Source organism: Pleurodeles waltl, chromosome 12, assembly GCF_031143425.1.
Source record: "Pleurodeles waltl isolate 20211129_DDA chromosome 12, aPleWal1.hap1.20221129, whole genome shotgun sequence".
Taxonomy (NCBI): domain Eukaryota; kingdom Metazoa; phylum Chordata; class Amphibia; order Caudata; family Salamandridae; genus Pleurodeles; species Pleurodeles waltl.
Genome location: NC_090451.1, coordinates 365,459,300 through 365,478,321, shown reverse-complemented (window position 1 = coordinate 365,478,321; position 19,022 = coordinate 365,459,300).

The window sequence follows — 19,022 nt, the reverse complement described above, 5'->3', positions numbered from 1 at the left end:
GAATCGATGAGATGGGTGAGGGTAAAGCAGAGTTTAAAAGTCTATTAAAACAGGCCTCTAAGGCTGAGGATCTCTTGTACGTGAGTATTAAAATATCTGTTTCTCATTTGCTTAATTCCTGGGAGAATGATGGAATCTTCCCCTTTTTGGAAAAAATTCCAAACATTAAGATAAGTCAGAGCATATTAAGTTTTCGCTGTGGAGTAAATTTAGTCTTTATGTCAGGCAACAGGAAGGTCTGCAAAATGAACAGAAAATTTGTCAATGTGGTCTTAATGGGAAAATGAATTCAGTCCATATCCTGATTGATTGTGGTTCTTACCACAACGGAAAAAGGACTTAAAACCAGTTTTTTAAAATAAATATGGTATTAGAGAAAGAGGACAAGTGATCGGCCTTTTAATGGACATGAGATTTTTAGATGTGAAATGTGCGCTGGGTTGCTTTTTAATCACCGTGGACACAACGTTGAGAGATAATAATGTGGGTTAACTACTAGGTTGAGGAAGAACAATTACCTTACACAGCAGGGTGTATGTATATAGTTAGGACATATTTAATTATATTTATGATCTAGTGTTTAATTGTGTACAGTGGGTTTTTATGTGATTAGGTTTTTTATTAATGTTTAAAAAGGCTAGGGCCTAAATAAACATGTTTTTTGCTGCTGCTGCACTTGAAAGCCTTAATGTACAAGTTACTTACCTTCGATAAGAATATATCTGGTAGAGACATGTTCTAGTTGCAGATTCATTACCTTAGAATTTTCCCCCAGGTGTCAGACTGGATCCGGAGGTTTTTTCTTCAAGCAATACCCTTGTTGCTTGGGTAGGTGGCGCCGGTCGACTTCGCGGGCGTCGTCACCGTGATGACATCGGGAGTAGTACATAGACGCCGCCTCAGAGCAGTGACGTCGGTTTCTTTTAACGACTTTCTGCACCAAAGTGCAGAGCCGCAGGAACACGGAGATTGGTGCGCCAGAGCTAAGGTCATGAATGGGGAATCCCTGTCCCTAGAAATCAGTTCGCAAGCAGGAGGATGGGTGGGCCGGTAATGAATCTGCAACTAGAATATGTCTCTACCAGATATATAGGGGGTCATTCTGACCCCGGCGGTCAAGGACCGCCGGGGCCAGGGTCGGCGGGAGCACCGCCAACAGGCTGGCGGTGCCCCGCAGGGCATTCTGACCGCGGCGGTTTGGCCGCGGTCAGAAGAGGAAAACCGGCGGTCTCCCGCCGGTTTTCCACTGCCCACATAAATCCGCTGCGCCGCCATGGGGATTCAGACACCCCATACCGCCATCCTGTTCCTGGCGGTTCGCCCGCCAGGAACAGGATGGCGGTATGGGGTGTCGTGGGGCCCCTGGGGGCCCCTGCAGTGCCAATGGCATGGGCACTGCAGGGGCCCCCGTAAGAGGGCCCCACAAAGAATTTTCGCGACGGGTGCAACTGCACCCGTCGCACCTTCCCACTCCGCCGGCTCCATTCGGAGCCGGCTTCCTCGTGGGAAGGGTGTTTCCCACTGGGCTGGCGGGCGGCCTTTTGGCGGTCGCCCGCCAGCCCAGTGGGAAACCCAGAATAACCGCAGCGGTCTTCTGACCGCGGTGCGGTATTCTGGAGGGGGGAACTCTGGCGGGCGGCCTCCGCCGCCCGCCAGGGTTAGAATCACCCCCATAGTTACCGAAGGTAAGTACCTTGTACATCTGATAGAGACTTCTAGTTGCAGATTCCTTACCTTAGAATAGATACCCAAGCAATGCCATCCTCGGAGGTGGGCTGTGAACCATGATCATACTAGAAAGTCCTGCAGGACCAAATGACCAAAGTCGCGACGGACCTGACTGTCCAGGCAGTAATGTTTAGCAAAAGTGTGCAGGGATGCCCACATAGCTGCCTGGCAGTTATTCAGGACAGGAACTCCGCGTGCTAACGCAGTGGAAGCAGCAGTTGCTCTGGTGAAATGAGTGTGCAGGCCCCCAGGAGGTTGCTTTTTTGCCAAAGCGTAGTACATCTTGATGCAAAGAAGTACCCATCGAGAGATGGTACGTTTTTGCACCGCCTTCCCTTTCTTCGCACCCACATATCCAACAAAGAATTGATTGTCCACCCAGAAATCTTTAGTACGATTTAGATAGAACGCCAACACTCTTCTTGGGTCCAGACGGTGGAGTCTCTTCTCCTCGTGCGAAGCATGTGGGGGCACGTAAAAAGTAGGCAAGGTGAAGGACTGGCCTACATGAAAAGGTATAACAACCTTGGGAAGGAAGGAAGAATTAGTGCGCAACACCACTTTGTCAGGGTGCACAGACAAGTATGGGGGTTTTAAAGAAAGAGCCTGAAGCTCACTGACTCTGCGAGCAGAAGTGATGGCAACAACAAGAACAGTTTTGAAAGTGAGGAGTCGTAAAGGGAAATTGTGCATCGGCTCAAATGGGGTACAAATTAAGGACGGGGGCGTGGTCTGGCCACATATAGAGATAGCCGCCTAGGAGCCGAGCTCTACTAGACGGCGGGCTTTGAAGCGAGGGTGGCGGCGCCGGAGGCGCGCTGGTGGCCCCCCTACCATTTACAGAGCAAGCGCCAGTGATCGGCGACACCCGGGATGCTCAGATGCGTGCGGGGAACGCCTGCTTTCCCCCGAGTGAACGGGGAGAACGGTGACGCCATGGAGGCCTGCAGCGTGAGGAGAAGCCGCAGCCTCGCATAACTGTGAGGCCCGATTCAGGTGGAGCATCTCTTCGCGGACATCGGGGGCGGAGGGTGCCTGAGTGCCTCCCAGCTCACCCCTCCTCCCCCCCGCTCGGAGCTTGAGGAGTCCCTGCCCTGCGGGCACAACAGTGGAACTCGGGCGGTCCGCGGGGGTCGGCGCCAGCGCCATGGGCCCCCCACCCGGCTTGGAACAGAGACTTAAGGAGGCCTCCCAATGGAACCTGGATGCCTTAATGCCCCCGGGTGAGTGAAGACACCAACTGTGCCTACGCCTTGGCCCTCACCCACCCCCACATTTCCAACCAGCGCCCGCCCTGACCTTCTGCTGTATGGCCCTCCTCCCCTCCCCAGAGGAATGGGGGGTTGCCTGTGTCTGCATTTGCGCCTGGATCTACGCCTTGCCCCAGAGTGCTAGCATTGTACCCTCTCAGAAGTATCGCCTGCCTGACCCCCCACCTACATCTGCTGCACCATAGGTAGGCACCCCTTGGATCCCTACCTACACGGTGGAACCCGCAATGCCCGGGGGCAAGACGGAGAACAAAACACTGGGTAAACCAGCCCGCCAACTACTCTTCTCCGAAGCCCTGCGTCAACAGAAACACCCGCCCGCAGAGGACCTTCCACCCCCTCCCCATACCAGCATGGCGGACGACACGCAGGGTGCAACAATGGACCACATCTTACAGGAGATATCGGCGGTAAGTCGCAAGCTATAGGGTATGGACAGTGTCATGGTCTCGCTGACAGCGGAGACAAGATCTATGCACTTGGACAAGGCGGGATTCCAGTCGCAAGTTTCTGGACTAGACCAACAAGTGACAACAGTGGAAACTAAAGTAGCCTCCTGGACCGACAGAGATCAAGAACTCCTGCACCTTCGTAGCAAACTGATAGACCTGGAGGACAGGAGCCGAAAGAACAATGTTCGCCTCCTTGGATTCCTGGAAGGCATTGAAGGTGCGGACATATACTCCTACCTACTGGAGATGATACCCAAACTCATGGATATAACATGTGATCCTCCTTTGGAATTTCAAAGGGCGCAAAGACTGGGTCCCAAGAGACATGACGGAAATAGCCGCCCTGCCCAATTATAGTCTGTATGCTGTGCCACATGCAGGCCCGCCAACTGCTACAGGCAGCTCGAATGCAGGGACCATTTCGGTCGGGCACCCTGGAAATCCGACTCACAGCTGACTTTTCCAAGGAGACTGCCGAACGTAGGAAGGCCTTCCTATCTCTCCATACTCGCCTTTGTCACCAAGACGTGAAATTCGGCCTATTCGAGGCGGCCAGGATGTGGATCACCAAGAATGGAGAATCAAGGAACTTCTACGACCCGGAGGTCCTGTGAACATTCTTGGAGGGACTCCAGGACCAGACCCAATCTATGGACATGACGGCCCAGACCCCCCCAGGACATACGGGGACTATCCTTGGGAGCCGCCCACTCGGCATCCGCATATGAATCTGGGGGAAGATTTACTACAGATCCCCAGGCCAGGGGGAGAGACCTAGAGAGACTGACAAAAAGCTACGATGACAGGGGTCAAGTACTCCAGGCGGTGGCGATACACACACAGCTATCGGTTAGAGACAAATCCCGCTCCCCCTTGAAGCCCACGTTGGCCCCCACCTGAGGACGGGAAAATACTGTGCCCTTAAGGACCCTCGCTATCGCTGGCCATGAGCTCTCACGGAAAAGCCAAAGGGGCCCTGCTGTGGAGAAAACGAAGCGGAGAGATGAGTACCTGGTTTTGTAACCTCATAGACATGGTACTATTGGGGGCTATTCCTCCTGATTGATTTTGATTGTTTCTGCTTGTTTCCACATGTTTCTGTATATTTTTGGGAGATTTAGGGACATGCCTTTTTCAGTAGCCCAACTCTCGTTCTATCTGCCTAAAGATACTAGACACCTCTTTAAAGTTGCCACATTGTTCTCATTTGTTAGCAATTTGTCCTAACTTTGGTTGTTTTTCAATGACTACTGTTCAATGCTCATTATATGCGGTAACGTTTTGTCACAATTGACTAACATACAACGGCAGTGCAGTACTCCACTTTACCCTCACCGATCCAGCCCATCCACCCCTCCCGCCCCCCCACTCTCCTTCTTATTTAGACAAACTTGACACACGTTGTCCTTGCTGGTATGTCCTTCTGGATGTGACCAAGGTAATGACCTCACTTCCTAAACCCTTGAAGAACCATGCAATACTCTCCCCCCGTCCTCCGCTCTCTCTCCCCCCTTCCTGCGGTACAGCACCGACCTGCTTTTAGGCCTAGGCTACCAAGTGAGTCAGACATACTCTCCGCGCTGCCCCCTCTTCATACCCCCCCCACCTCCCCTTCATGTCGCTTGGATCTGCGTGCGGATGGGAGGACCAGGTTAGGGGGAGCCAGGGTGCCACACGTGCGCAGCCTCCCTCGGCCTGGGGCCCGCCGGTCGGGCGTCAGAGCTGTTTAGGCCTGGGTTTAGACTCGCAGGTTACAGCTCGAGAACGCCAGGGCTTTTGTCCTGATTCCCTTAATCTTTCTTTTCTTTTTGGCCTTGTCCACCTGTTTCCTCTTTTTTCTTACTCCCATTTCTTCCTCTTTCTCCTTCTCTCCTTACTTATTTTCCTCCTCTTTTCCTTCCCGTCCCTCCACCCCACCCCTAGAAACAGCACCAAGTCCCAATCTCCCTTTTCCTCCCCCCACCTCATCCCTAGTGTCTCCACACCCTTCTAGGCTTTGATAAGGTGCAGGGATGTCTGGCCCGAACACATCACCCTCCGTGCCACTGCGGATTATATCATGGAATGTAAATGGCCTCACCCACTTCATAGAGCGGAAAAAAGTCTTATCCTATCTCAATTCCAAGCAGGCTGATGTTGCCCTATTACAAGAGACACACTTAGACAGACTGGAATCTGATAAACTACGACGAGACTGTGTGGGCACCGCTCTGGTCAGTTGCAACCCAACCCCACCAGGCACGGAGAACACTCCTAGAAACTGCGTTGTGGCACTATTGCTGCGTAAAACTCTCCCCCTTGCAGTTACTAAATCGTGGACTGATCCAGAGGGTCGCTACGTATTTGCTAAACTAAAGATAAAAATCAGCCGCCTTCTGACTGAGATAGGGGCATCTCCCTATGTAATAGGGGGTGACTGGAACATAGTCAGGACCGCAGTACTGGACAGAACGGGACCCCTGGACGTAAGCAATAATGCCGATAGAGCCCTACAGTCCGATATACTATCGGACAATGGCCTAGTGGACCATTGGAGGCTGACCCACCCGAAAGATAGAGAATTTACCTTTCTCTCACCGGTACACGGCACCCAATCCCGACTTGACTACTTTCTTCTATCCCACAACCTGGTGGCCCATACTCATGATGACTGCATACTAGAGGGTGGCCTTTCAGACCATTCCCCTGTTAGTGTTGCTATCCAACTGGGCCTAGTATCCCCGGGCCGCAAGCCCTGGAGATTTGCAGTCCACCGCTATCGTTCCCCCCAGGGTAAGCTACAGCTACAGGAACATGCATCCGCCTTCGCCCACGATAACCTGGGCACTGTTGATTCTAGCCGAATCATGTGGGCTGCAGCCAAGACAACGATACAGGGACAGCTCATGTGGGATGCTGCGCTTGCGAACAGAGACAGGAAAGAGCAACAGGCGGCACTGGAACTTGACATTCGCCGGCTCACTCGACAATACACCACTCACCCTTCTCTTTCAGGGCGCCGGAACCTAGAGCGTGCCCAAATGGCCCTTAATGAGCTGTACACCTCCCAGGAGGAGTATGCTCTACAGAGGTTACAAGGGAGACATTATGAACAGGGCGAGAAAGCAGGACGTCTGCTGGCAGCCCAGCTCCGACAAAGGATGGCTGCTCTTGCTATCCCGGCCATCCGTGCTTCCTCCGGAGATATACTAACACACCCGCAAGCAATAGCAAACTAATTTGTGTCTTTCTATAGGCACCTATACACACCAGAGACAACGTCCAGCCCAGATTACAGCTTTTGTGGCGGGTCTTGACTTACCCTCCCTGTCAGAAGACGGACGCGGCCTTCTAGAAGGGGAAATAAGCAGACAGGCAATAGAGAGAGTCATCTCCGACCTCCCCTACCACAAATCGCCCGGGGAGGATGGACTCCCGGCGGAATTCTACAAATGGGTACGGAGAGAGGCGATTGACATCATGCACGCAGCTCTGAATGAAGCCTGTACAGTGCAAGCCCTAGGGGCTGTCTCCAACAATGCCACAATAGCCATTATACCAAAACCCGGGAGAGATCCCTTGCTGAGTGGCAGTTACCGGCCTATATCTCTCCTAAACGGTGATATCAAAATCCTAGCAAGTATCCTGGCAAATAGACTACGCAAAGTTATACCGTCCCTGATCCACGATACACAGGTGGGGTTTGTACCGGGCCTCACCATCTGCTCACCCTATGCCATACTCTGTGGACCTCAAAGGACTTACCGGAGACAGCGCTGGCTCTGTCCTTGGACGCCGAAAAGGCGTTCGATCGTATAGAGTGGCCCTATCTGTTTGCAACACTGGAGAGATTTGGTCTGGGAAACAGATTCATTTCAATGGCACGGCTGCTATATGATCAGCCTACGGCAAGAGTTAACTGTTGAGGCTTCCTGTCGGACCCCTTTCCTAAGCGCGCAGGTACACGACAAGGATGCCCCCTCTCGCCCCTCTTGTTCCTACTAGCAATGGAGCCCTTTGCTGCAGCCATCCGCTCCTCCTCTTCCATAAAAGGCCTCACGCTACCGAAAGGCATTTCTAAAATCTATTTATATGCCGATGACGTCCTATTTACTCTCACGGACCTCGAACGATCCCTACCAGCTCTGCTGGAGGTCATTGATAGATTTGCACCCCTCTCAGGCTACTGCATCAATTGGGATAAGAGTGAGGCGCTCCCCCTTTCGCGTGTGACCACAAGAGCAGCACTCCTAGGCTTCCCATTTCGCTGGACACCGAAACGCCTCAAATACCTGGGAGTACTAGTCAATCCGGGCCTGGCGCATATGGTGGCGGACAATATCGATCCTCTCATCGCACGGACGAAACTTGATTTTGCAAAATGGAATCAATTGGGCCTTTCCATGTGGGGTAGAGTACAGGCCGTCAGGATGGTCACGGTGCCTCGCTTCACTTATATCTTGGGGCTCCTCCCCTTACAGGTGTCCCTTTCTACGCTGCGAAGCATAGATGCACTCATCAGATCATTTGTATGGGGCTCTATGCGACCACGCCTAGCGCCCGCCAAGCTCTTAGCCTGCCGCTCTCACGGGGGCATGGGACTTCCATCGGAAGAGCACTATTCACTAGCACTACATTTGTTCCAACTGTCCCACACTCTGTCCGAGGTGCCGGATCTGCCACAGTGGGTAGCTCTGGAAAGACTACTGCTTTCCGCGAATGAGGGACTCGGAGGGCCTTTAGCGCGATGACCTCCCATCTGCTAACTCGGTGAATCCGATTTTGAAGGTGACTCGGGCAGCCTGGCGAAGGGCCACCCGTCTGCTCGGGGTCCGACCTCTCCTTCACGCCCAGGCACCTCTGTGGCATAACAGCGGACTACGGATAGGCGGTGATGTGCTCAACGCAGTAGAAGAGGGCCAACATTCATACACTTTCTCAGATCCTGTAAAATGACATGCTTAAACCTTTCCTTAGGCTGAGTGAAGAATTTGATCTCCAGACGAGCCAAGAGTGGAGATACTTGCAACTCAAGCACTGCTTGTACCAGGGGACCGACACTATCCGACGGGGGTGGCAGCCTTCACCGGTGGTGGCCTACATACAGAAGTGGGGGCAACATAGGGGAGTTATGGTGGGTCTCTACGACGTAATTACCGACAGCTCTATTCCCAACTTCTCCTAGAAAAGCTGCGCTCACAATGGCAAGACCGATTACAACAGACACTAGACCCGAAAGAATAGGAGGACATTCTAGAGGCTTTGGACAGAGGCACCCGGGATGCGTGTTTAAAGTTCTGCCTCTTTAAGGTTTTACATGACTGGTATTGGTCCCCAGCGAAACTACACAGGGCAGGGCTCCTCCCGCACACGAAGTGTTGGCGATGTTCAGAGACATGCTGTGATCTGAAACACATCTTAATTGACTGCCCAACGGTCCGACCCCTGTGGGATGTGGTGGGCTCCACTCTGGCCAAATCCATGCTACTTCCGTCGCCGCTCCCCCCTTCTCTCCTACTCTTACAAGATACGACCTCCCTCCCAGACCTTTCTAGACCGCACAAAAGATAGCTACATACGGCGCTAGCCACTGCAAAAATTTGTATTCTCCGCCATTGGTGGTCAGCGACCTCCCCAACCCCGGAAGAATGGATCATACCTATGACCTGCATTGCCATGCATGAAAGAATTATCTAGAACTTTCAAGACCAAGCTCAGTTATTCAATCAAGTGTGGACCTCCTTCCTCACCGTAGGACAACCGTAGGCCAACCGTAGGCCGCCCGAAGTTACCTGCTCCCCTTTCCTCCCCCCCTTTCCTGCAGCTCCCAACAGCCTTACCCCCCACACTTTTCCCCCCTCCCCCCTCCTCCCCTCATCCCCCCTTTTTCCTTTTCTCTCTTTTCACTAGTTTCTCTTTCCTCTTTCTCTTTTCCTCCTCTCTTAGTCTCCTCAGGGATTCGATTCTGGTCTTTCCTATTTCTTTCAGTATGCTCCTCTCGTAGTACCACCTCTCTGGGTCACTGAAGTGGTACAGAGTACTAAGCATGAACTGAGTGAAGACCGAAGACCTAGGCCCTAATCGGTCTGCTATTTTGACATTACACTGTCCCGGCACACTATTACCCTGATACTTTGACCTCCGATGGAACGGTACCTGGCCTAAACTGGTGTCCTAATGTACATACACGTCCCAACCCAGGTTTCAACACAGTGAGGAGTGACTTTTCTACCACCGGGTGGCCAGATGACCTTGTACTTATGCCCTCATCACCCTGTTAGTCGGATTACTATTCCCCCTTCCCAAATGTCCCATAACATGGTACTCTGCCTATTCGCCATCTTTTATCTTTTCTTTTTGATTAATGTGTTATGTTTGCAAAGTACGATTGGCAACATCTCAATGTCTTATTCGTTTTTCATATTATCTGATTTATTATGTATCACTGTTCATAGATGTTGGGATCTTGGTCCCTCTTGGGTTCTGTATCATTTTGCAGTGTTTACAATAAAGTAATAAAAACAAAATTAAAAAAAAGAAAGTAAGGACAAGATTGGGGTCCCACTGAGGCATGATAAATAGGGTAGGAGGAAATAAATGGGTAAGACCTTTAAGGAATTGTTTAACAATAGGAGACTCAAAGAGTGAGGGCTGATCAGGTAACCTCAGAAAGGCCGAAATAGCTGATAAATAACCTTTAAGGGTGCCCAAAGCAGAGCCCTGCTGGGTTAAAGAAAGGATGAACAAAAGTACCTCAGAAAGCGGTGCAGAGAGGGGATCAACAGATTTGTTGGTACACCATGCCACAAATGTATTCCAACGACAGGCATATACCATTTTGATGGACGGATGCCTGGTTGCCAAGATAACGTCACAGTCTTCAGATGGAAGGTCAGAAGCCACCAACTGCTGCTGCTCAATCTCCATGCATGAAGGTGGGGATTAAACAGGTTCGGGTGGAGAACAGTACCCTGCTGCTGCAACAGAAGAGGCAGTCTGAGTGGAGGATCCGTGGCCATACTCAATAGCTTGAGATACCATAACCTCCGTGCCCAGTTCAGAGCCACCAAGATAACTTGGGCCCGGTCGTTTCTGATTTTCTTGAGAGCTCTGGGTAGAAGTGGTACAAGCAGAAATGCATATAGGTGGCTGGAGTTCCACTCGAGACGAAAAGCGTCTCCGAGCTCGTGCCCCCTTGGAAACTCCAACATGCAAAACAGCTGACATTGCGCATTCTCTGCAGAGGCGAACAGATCTAACCAAGGCTCTCCCCACTGCTGAAAGACACCTTGCGCTACCTCCGATGGAGACGCCATTCGTTAATGCTATGCATCGACGGCTGAGTTCACCTGCTCTGGGGTTCAGAGAGCCTGCCAGATGTTGAACCACCAGGGTAATATCCTGATGTTCCAGCCATGTCCACAGGCGTAGGGTCCAGAACAATACTCCGCCCTATTTGTTGCAGTACCACGTGGCAGTAGTGTTGTCCGTAAACACCTGCACTACTTTCCCTTCGAGAGAGGGAAGAAATTGTTTCAAAGCAAGCCTGATCGCCTGGAGCTCCAGACTCTGCTGGAGACCAGAGGCCTCTCATCTCTGCCTCTCCCATGTGGCCGACCCATCCTAAAAGAGACGCATCTTTCACTGTGGATGGATCTGGCTGGGGAAGGGATCTGCAGTGGACCCAATACGGATTCGAAAGCCACCACTGCAGGTCTTTCGTATGTCAGAGATATTTCCCTGATGCTGTGCCCACTGGAACTTCAAATCCCACTGTAGATCACGCATATGCCATCTGGCATGTGTCACTAGCAGGATGCAGGAGGCCAGGAGGCCCAGCAGGTTCAGAGTCAGTCTCACCGAAACCCAAGACAAAGGCTGAAAGATTGGAATCATAGCCTGAATATCTTGGACTCGCTTTCCGGGAGGATAAGCCCGAAACTGCATTGTATCCAGAACAGCTCCGATGAAAGGGAGTGTCCGGCAGGGAGTCAGGTGTGACTTCGGCATCTTTATAGTGAACCCCAGCGTGTACAGGAGGTTCACAGTTGTCTGAAGGTGGGAGATGACTTTCTGGGGCAAGTCCGCCTTCAAAAGCCAGTCGCTGAGGTAGGGAAAGACTGAAACCCCCAACCTGCGCAGATATGCTGAAACCACCACCATCACTTTTTTCGTGAACACCCGAGGGGCGCTGGTAAGGCCGAAGGGGAGCATGATAAATTGAAAGTACTCATGACCTACCACAAATCGTAGGTAACATCTGTGGGCAGGCAGGATAAGAATGTGGAAATAAGCGTCCTGCAAGTCCAACACTACCATCGAGTCTACTGGGTCCAAGGCAGACAGGACCTGAGCCAGGATGAGCATTTTGAATTTTTCCTTCTTGAGGAAGTAATTGAGATCCGAAGGTCTAGGATAGGATGTAAGCCCTTGTCCTTTCTGGGCACCAGAAAGTAGCTGGAATAACACCCACAACCTACTTCTGGTGCAGGGACCTTCTCTATGGCTCCCTTGGCTAAGAGAGCCACAACTTCCTGGCAGAGAAGTGCCAAATGATCCTCCGGAATATGGCTGACTGATCGAGGCATGGTTGGTGGGGCAGATTCGAAGGGGAGGGAGTAGCCCCTTCGAACGATCTGCAAAACCTATCTGTCTGTAGTGATGGGTTCCCAGTGGAGCAGGTGATGGACTAGGAGGGTTTGTAGGCCGCAGCGGGGGCTTGGGTGGACTGGGCAGACCTCTGGTTCCCTGTACCATGCCCACGTGGGATTCCACGTCCCCTGCCCCGCTGCAGCTGAACAGCATGGGTGTCATGGTGGCTGGGATGGGGACACAAGAGGGAGCCCCTTCCGTTGCCATGAAAGGGGCGAAAGGCGGACTGTTGGGGACGAGGAGCAGTGCAAAGGCCAAGGGACTGTGCCGTAGCCCAGGAGTCCTTGAACCTCTACAAAGCAGAGTCCTCCTTGACTCCAAAGAAACGGGAGCCATCAAAGGGCATGTCCATAAGAATCTGTTAGACATCCACCGAAAAACCAGATGTACGCAACCAGGCGTGGCGCCTCAAGGCCACTGTTGTCGCAACCGATCTACCTAGAGAGTCGGTCATGTCCACCCCACATCTGATTGTGAACTTTGCTGCCTCTATCCCACCGGTGACAGCTTGGGAGACGACAGCACGGGCCTCCTTCAGTATTGGCGGCAGAACCTGCGTGACCATATCCCACAGAGAGTGGGTATAGCGGACCAAAGGGCATGCAGTGTTCACTGACCGCAGCGCAAGACTGGAGGAAAAAACATCTTCTTCCCAAACTGTTCCAGCCTTTTTGATTCCCTATCCGGGGGTGCGGAAGGGAATGCGCTCGAGAAAGAGGATGACAAGGCTCTCAGGTGTGAAGCGGTGGGACAGGAATTTAGGGTCTTTCTGGGCAGGCCGATGGCGGTGTGCGATGGTCCTGTTCACAGGAGACCCTGTGTTGGGTCTGAACCAAGTACCTAATAGGACATCAGTGAGGGCTTCATTGAATGGCAGAAGGGGCTCAGATGTGGAAGCCCCTGGCTGAAGAACCTCCGTCAGGACATTTGACCTGACCTGAACAGTAGACAGCCCAAGGCCAAGGACCTCAGCCACCCAACTGACCACCATAGAATAAGTTGCTCCCTCCACCGTAGCCACAGTAGGAGGAGACAGCATGCCAGCATCTGGAGAAGTGTCCAGTCCACTGGCGTTGCCCAACTCCTGTGCCCAGTCCAAATTAGGATCATCCTGGTATTCAGAAGGGTCCAGGGACCCCTCCAATCCTTCCCTGAATTCGTACCCATAAGAAAAATGGTTAGAATCTGACGTGGGGTGAATAGGCCCCATCAAAAACAGAGCCGTCGTCGGCCAATACCGTTCTGCCTCCGAGTCATCGGGGATGACTATTGAGTCGATGTTGGGCACAATCTAACCGGCACCAGGGAAGGTCTCAATGGTACGACTGGCACCGGTGCGGATCTGAGAGCCGATCCGTAGGGGACCTCGGTGGCTAGAGCCGAAGCAACCGGCGCCGAACCCAAAGGCCCCCTGACAGAACCCCTTGGGTCAAAAAGAGACCAGGGTAGCTCTCTCTGGATCAGCGTGTGGTTCGGAAAGAAAGGAAGTGACGTCACTGAGCTGAGGCAGCGTCTATGTACTACTCCCGACGGCATCATGGCAACTACGATGCCAATGATGCCCGCGGAGTGAACCATCACCACCTACCGACGCACAAGGGTATTTCTCGAAGAAAAAATCTCCGGATCCAGTCTGACGCCTGGGGGAAAATTCTAAGGTAAGAAATCTGCAACTAGAAGTCTCTATCAGATAATCAGTGTGGTGCTCTGCATCTTCACCGATATCGGCTCCAGGTGCTTCAGGCAGTCCTCCCACAAACTACTGAAGACAGGAGTATTGACCAGGAAGGCCAGAGAAATCTTCCTTGCTAGAAAAACATAGTTGCCTATGTTCTGGACAATGTCTGGAGCATTCTTTACACCAGATGGCATAACCGTGAACTGATAGAGGCCCTTGGGTGTGAAGAAGGCAGTATTATCTTTGGCACCAGATGTCACTACAATTCACCCGTAGTTGCTGTTCAGATCAAAAGTACTGAGGTACTTGGCTGCAACAATTCTGCCCACCAGCTTGTCAGCACAAGGGACAGACTTGGTAACTATCTTTAAGACCATAATGAGGGCGATTTAGTCTGTGCAAAACATGCAGGCAAATTAACCCTTGTTTAGGAATGAATACTACTGGACTAGCCTATGGACTACAGGACCAACCAATCACTCTAAGGTCGAACATCTTGTTTATCTCTTATTTGATGTACTCCTGGACCTGATAATGAACGCAGACTGAGGTTACCCCAAAGGTGAGTGAGAAGAGGTAGCCAACACATCCCAACACCACTCTCTGTTTAGTCTGTTATTTAGGAATCATGACAAGCTCTATCCCAGACTTCTCATCACTGTGCAATAATTCTGGTGGGAGATTACTCTCCTCCTCGAACCCTTCTGCCATTGACACGATATTCATGGTGTAAACTCCCCTGAGACAGGGCTTCAACTGGTTCATGTGGAACACAAACTGGGGGTCTGAGAGGTACCTGTGTCAACTAGGTAGTGGACCTCAAATCTTTCTAACTTGGGGGACGACTTCATTTGTTTTGGGAAGTTTGAGAGCAGAGGGCTTGAGCACCAATACCTCCAGACCCTTTAGGTACCCAATCAGCATCACCTTCTGGTCGTATCATTCCTTCAGCAGCTCTTGGCTAGCCTGAAGATTATTCTTTACCTTGTCAGCTGAGCCATCTGCATCGTGGGGCCAATGAGACAGTGGACCACATAATGGCACAGGGACTTATGGGTACAATCCTAGCCCCTCAACTGTCAGTTGAATACAGAGACGACGCCAAACAAGAAGCTCAAACGGGCCAAATCCTACTCCCTTCTGTGGGTTTTCCCTGTAGGCGAACAAGAGACATTGCAGGAGGAGATCTCATTCCCCCCGCCCAGGTTAACAGGTAGATTTCCCATCATCCTTTTAGAGTTCTGTTAAAGCATTCCACAAATCCACTGATTTGTGTGTAGTACGCAGTGGAGAAGTGGTACATCACAACAGCTTTTTCCGAGATCAGGCTCAGGTATGAGAAATTATGGTCATTCTTAGGTTGAAGACAACGATGTTGTGATAAACCGACTTAGGAGACGATTGCAAGTAATGCCCTCACTGCTATTTTAAAAGTCAAGCTCCTTAGGGGAACCTCCTCTGGATACCTAGTGTTGCCAACCACCACAACCAAGATATATCTGTTGCCTGGAGAAGCGGGGGATTAAATGGACAGACTATGTCTATGCACGCTCGCTCAAATGACCCATCAATTATGGGTAGATACTCATGGTGCTGTGGTTTCGGCTCCAGACTTGCAACTCACTTGAAAAGCTGGGCAATTTCTGCAGGACCTCTTCACGTCTTGACGCATACTTGGTCAGTAAAACAAAGGTTCTAGCCTTTCCTTGGTCTTCTTGATCACCAAGTGCACAGACAGTGGTACCTTATGGGCTACCAAAAACAGTAAATTGCTGTGCACCTGTGATACTACCTGGTCTCTGGCTGGCTTCAAAGGTTTCGGCCCACAAGTTTACTGTACTGTAGCCGCTCCCTACATGCAATGCACTGCTTGCCAACCATTATGATGACAGCTTATTTCCTGGGCTATGGTGCATAAGAACAATAGAGCTCCACCAAACAATCTGTGTTCTGGAGGAACTTCTCCCAGTAAGGCTCAAAAACAACTAGCGACTCCTGCAGCTCTGGGAGTAATCCAGACTCTAAGACACTGTGGGGGTCATTACAACATTGGAGGTAAAAGCCGCATACCGCCGTGCAGAAGACCGCCAACACACCGCCGCGGCCGCGGAATTCCGCCACGGTCATTATGACCCAAAGGCCGGAATCCGCCATAATCTAGACCCCTACATAAGTCCGCCACACCAAAGGTCAGTGATTAACTGCCGATAACAAATCCTCCACCATCACGCCAACAGGAATACGCCCACACTATCACGACCCACGAATCCATGCGGCAGTCTTTCAACTGCGGTATTCCATTGGCGGTACACACCGCTGCGCTCAAAATACACACACATATACAAAACACAACCACATTGGACAATTCGAAATACACACACCTGATACACATACACACACCACACCCACACACCCAATACACTATAAAACACCCACCCACATCACCCACAAACCCTTACGACAACAACTGCGACAGAAGGCCAGAGAGAGACACCACCAGAAAGAACAATAGCATCCACAGGCACTCAACACCATCACCCACATAGCATCCACGCACCTCACACAAGACGCCTCTAAAATCACCCCACACATCACAACACACAACCCCACACATCACCCACACTACCCCATGGCACGGCAAAGACACCCCAGGTTCTCTGAGGAGGAGCTCAGGGTCATGGTGGAGGAAATCATCCGGGTAGAGCCACAGCTAATCGGATCACAGGTGCAGCACACCTCCATAGCTAGGAAGATGGAGCTATGGTGAAGAATATTGGACAGGGTCAACGCAGTGGGACAGCACCCAAGAAATAGGGATGACATCAGGAAGAGGTAGAACGACCTACGGGGGAAGGAGCGTTCCGTGGTCTCAAGACACCACATCGCGGTACAGAGGACTGGCAGTGGACCCCCACCTCTTCCCCCACAACTAACAACATGGGAGGAGCAGGTCTTGGCTATTCTGCATCCTGAGGGCCTTGCAGGAGTAGCTGGAGGAGTGGACTCTGGTAAGTCAAATCTTTACTATTACATCCCCCACCCTACCTACATGCCATCACATACCCCTATCACTCCTACTCCTCACAGATGTCCCAATATCACAAACCACCCATCCCAACACCAAGCCCTGCATGCAACACCAAAGCATGGACACCCATCACCAATGCATGGCCACTGCACATACCCATACACCCCCCTAAACCATTATCACACAAGGTCCTACACAGGAATGCAAGCACTGGGGTACAGGGTCACCCACCCATTGCACACCATGGCACATACAGATGCAATAATCATGCCTTTACACCCCTGCAGGGCCCCTACCCAATGTCACCGGACAGGAGGGTCCAGATATGTCCACTCCACCCAGAGAAGAGGCCCACAGTGATGACAGCAGCTCTGTCCAACTGGATGTAGATGACCAGCCCAGCCCATCTGGGACCTCAGGACAGTCGGTTCCACTCCCACTGGCACAGGCCACTACAGAGCTTGCCCCCTCTGGAAACACCAGCACAGCATCCACCCAGCGGGCCCATACTTCTGTCCCCAGGACACGTCAATCAGCAGTGTGTCCACCACTACAGTGAACCCAGGCTAACCCACCACCCCAACAACACCAGGGACCTGGGGGAAGTGGTAGTGGGCACACAGTTCAGGGGACAGAGGCCCAGGAACAAAGGGGAACTGGGAGTGCTGTTGTGTGACAGGGGGAGGACAGGCCCAGGGAACCCACTCTCCACGAGGCCCTCTCCAACATCATGGGAGCCTACCACCATTCCAAGGAGACGATGGCAACTGTACTGGCCAAGTTTCAGGAGACCCAGCGGCTGCAGGAGGAACAATATTTGGGTTTCAGGGAGGAACCCAGATCCATCAATTCCACCCTGGGCACCATTGTAGGGGTTCTGAAGGAACTCGTGAACACCAGGAGGGACACTGTGGCACAACAAGGGGCCCCTGACACTAGCCTGGACGATGAACTGCCCACCACCTCCGGCGGCGCTAGTGGACAGGAGGCACCGCCACAGGACCACCACACCGGCACCCCACCCCCTGCAGAGGGAGAACCACCTGCAAACGGTCCCTGAGATCCAGGACAAAGACAGAGAACGGTGCCAAGACCCCCGCCAAGAAATGAGACCACCCTGATTGTCATCCATTTGTCCCACCTTATCACCCTGTCCATCCTTAAAGTGCCCCAGCTCCACTTCCTATGCCCCTTTGGACAATGCATCTGTGAGACTAATAGACTGGACTCTGCCATGGACATTCCTCCATCATCACCCCTCACCATTTTACAACCCCCTCCAATATTGAGCACTTAAATAAAGACCCTTAAAGCACAAAACAATCAGGAGTCTGTCTGTGATTTCGAAAGAGTGTATTAGCAATTACAGTGGCAAAATGCTCTTTCAAATGTAATGTCAACATACCTATGTCACACAGCTCTAGTCCATGAGGAAACAAAGCAGATGTCACACTGTGGGACACACATCTGTGAAATCGTAAGGGAAAGTGACAACTCAGTGACCATACACTGGGTGAAAATGACAGTAGAGAGGTAGTGGATTAAAATCAGATGTAGCAGGCAGTGTTGTCTTCTTACCTGTGTCTCACTGGAAGTATTGCAGGATCATCGTGTTCCTGTTGTCGATGTCCTCTTCTGCTTCCTCGTCTTCACTGTCCACAGAGTCCACAGGTGCCACAACACCTCCATCTGGACCATCCTCCTGCAGAAAAGGCATCTGCCGTCGCAAAGCCAAGTTGTGAAGCATTCAGCAGGCCACGATGATCTGGCACACCTTCTTTGGTGAGTAGAATAGGGAACCACCTGTCATATGGAGGCACCGGAACCTGGCCTTCAGGAGGCCGAAGGTCCGCTCTATAATCCTCCTAGTTTGCCCATGGGCCTCATTGTAGCGTTCCTCTGCCCTTGTCCTGGGATTCCTCACTGGGGTCAGTAGCCATGACAGGTTGGGGTAACCAGAGTCAACTGCAAATGGCGAGGGACAGCTGTTAGACACACACTGACTCATAGGGACATCCACAAACCCAGACAACTATTCCCACTGATTTGGGTCCAGGTGCTCACCTAATAGTACACCCGGTGCCTCTGGAGTTGCCCCATCACATAAGGGATGCTACTATTCAACAGGATGTAAGCATCATGCACTGAGCCAGGGAATTTGGCATTAGCATGGGAGATTTACTGGTCTGCCAAACACACCATCTGCACATTCATCGAATGGTAACTCTTCCGGT